The following is a 2,977-nucleotide window of genomic DNA, read 5'->3' as shown; positions in this document are numbered from 1 at the left end:
TTCGAATCTGGCCTTCTAAGGATGCGTCCTAGGTTTTCGAACAGAGCAACTGTGTCCGAAGTAATTTCGCTTCAACGCCCAGAAATACAGACACATCATTGGTTACAAGTCCAGTGGTTTCTCGGTTGGCTCTCTTTACACACGTGATTTTTGCTACACTTCTGCCGTGTGAGATGCACAAATGCGTAAAAGGATTTGTATCTGTAATATCTGAATTTGCTGCCGTGGGCGCAGGTTCGCAGGCTGCCTCTTCCTGCTGAGGGAGTTCAGCACAACTGGCTGCACCTACACCCACATACCACCAGTTAGCGGTATTGTATTGTACGTGACATTACTGGGGTTTTAGGGGTTGTACCTGCAAAGTTGAGCGCAATGGAATACCGTCAGCTTACTGTAAGTATATTTCTTTTTGTTTTCATTAGTTTGCATCGGTAATATTGTTTAAGCTTTCTAAAAATGTAGCATTATCGACATATGTGAACAAATTCCGTAGCTGGGCAAATTAGTTTAAATGGAATTCGCTAGCTAACCCGATGGAGCTAGCTTAGATGAACGCAACATATTTAGCAGCCCTTGATTACTGTGCACAGCTGAAAGTCAGAACGTAACACCATTGAGCGGTAACATGAAGGTAAAACATTTTGGTTATTATTTAGGATAAATAAGGTCGAACCCTACAGCGTTTGTCATAAAGCTTGAGCAACACAAAAACAATGAAAGATAATGAACAACAGCATGGGGTGGTTACCCGTTTTGTTAAAATTTCTCCATGCGGTACCAATTCAGAAGCTGAATTGGTGTAACTGTGTGAAGGTGCCAATTTTCCTTAAGACTGTTTACCTTACTTAACCCACTGAGTTTTAAACTATCAGCTATGTGTAACTGTCTAGGCTTTAAATGTGTTGTACAGGTTAAACATATTGTGTGAGATGTTCTGTAGGATCAGGGTGCCGGCTCAGAGAAGAATGTGGAGTCTGTGGCCAGAAATCTGATCACACTCATCCAGCAAAGTCTTGATGCAGGCAGTAGTCAGACAGGAGCTCCTGCTAACCTCTTGCCAAGAGCAGCCACTGCCCTCAATCCTCCACCCACCACAGCTGGTTTCTTCAGTCCCCCAACCAGAACAGCCACCAGTCTGCAAAAATCCGTTTCATCAGAAATGCAAAGGTAGTTTAATATTTTAATTAATGTGCTGTAAATATGCCAGGCTAAATTTACAATGTTAGTGCAGTGTGTTGCATTGGAGCAGATTTGCAGAGTTTTATCAGTGAGTTAAACAGAATAGGAAACATACATGATAATGACACAGAGTAGTTGTAACTATCCTTTATTGTGTATCATAGATCTTTTCCAGGTATTTTTAGGGGAAAACGGAGGTTTCTTTTTCTTTTTTTAAATTCTACTGAAGATGGCAAGCTAAGACCTCTACCTGTGCGGTAGGATACAGACTCTCTCTTTCCTATAAGGATAAAAACTATCGTTATGCTCTCAACCCTGGAATACCGTAGCGTATGGACTTTGAGCTTATGAACACTAAACAAACTAACCTAACTGAACTTTGGGGACAATCATTCAAATTCTGTCGTTTTGTTATTAATGTTTGTGTGTTTTTTTTTTTTTGTCTTTGGCCACTTTAATACAATACTAGTTAAACCTTATTTTTGTCTCTGTGATTATTCACACCTCGGGCTCCTCAACGAACCCTCTTCTGATAACACCTTACTACAACATCAACGTCATTTCCTTATCATTAGCCTTTAACAAGCGTTACACCAGTGCTAACATGACACTGTCTGAATTTATTCTTTCTTCACACTTGTCATATCACTAGAAAACATGTGTAACAACTAAAAGCATAGCAGGCCAAAACATATAACCTGTCAGCAATGCAGAAAAAAAAAAAAAAATATTGATCTTATTGTGATAAGTTATTTCGTTTTGGATTGGTTATTACGTTATTATTAGTTCCTGCTATAACATTTGACATGATATGTGAGGCCAAGGATGAGATAATCAGCCCAAAAGGCAATAACCTATTAGATTACTGGCGAAATGTGAGGTTACTAGCTCAAACATTGTATTACATTGCTGGCAAGTTATTATGGTTTTGTTTGCTACCCATGTGTTCACTGTTGACTGAGATTTTTGTGTTTCAGGGGGAAGTGGTCAAAGAAAACTCACAGTCATAAGACCTCAGGTGGAAGGCTACACTACCCTACAACTTAAGAGGGCATCGAATAATAGGAAAAATGTGTTATACATTACCCCATTACAGGGTGAATTAGATGTTACTCCCCTTTCCAAAAATGCCTCAGAATTTTCAAAAATGCCAAAGGCCACTTGTGAGAACTGTCAGGAGACGATGCCGCTCCATCTTTTGGCCCTTCATGTTGACAGTTGCAAAGACAACCAAGACTGTGAAGTAAGTTGGTTTATTACTTTTTTACTCATCATTTTGCGAAATATTAGGAAACCTTTTTTGTGGTATTTATTTATCTTTTGGTATGACCAGGGGGGTGACTCAGATGTTGAGTGTGTTTCTGTCAGTAACTCTTCAACTGATGAAACAGACCCCATTGGAAAATCCACATCCAATGATGATGTAAGCCTATCTTTATTTGAAATTAGCTTTAATATTCCATGGTATGAATATCTTTTTCTTATCTATTTTTTCCATTATTGTTGTTATTATTAATTCTATTTCTTTATTTTATAAGGTAATGTTGTTATTAGTAATGCCGTGCATGAAGGTCTGTTATTGCCCATTTTTAAATGTATCTATATATCTCAGTATGGGCGTGCTATTTGCATAGTGGGTAGCGTGACCCATGTTTGGAAGCCTTTAGTCCTCGACGCGGACGACCCAGATTGAAGTCCGACCTGTGGTCCTTTACCACATGTCTCTCCCCCTCTTCCGCCTTCTCCCTGTCAGCCTACTGTCAATAAAAGCGAGCCACTAGAGCCGCGCAAACATTTT

The sequence above is a fragment of the Cyprinodon variegatus genome, unplaced genomic scaffold (genome assembly GCF_000732505.1).
Source record: "Cyprinodon variegatus isolate N-32 unplaced genomic scaffold, C_variegatus-1.0 Scaffold369, whole genome shotgun sequence".
NCBI lineage: Eukaryota > Metazoa > Chordata > Actinopteri > Cyprinodontiformes > Cyprinodontidae > Cyprinodon > Cyprinodon variegatus.
This window is presented reverse-complemented; position numbering follows the sequence as displayed.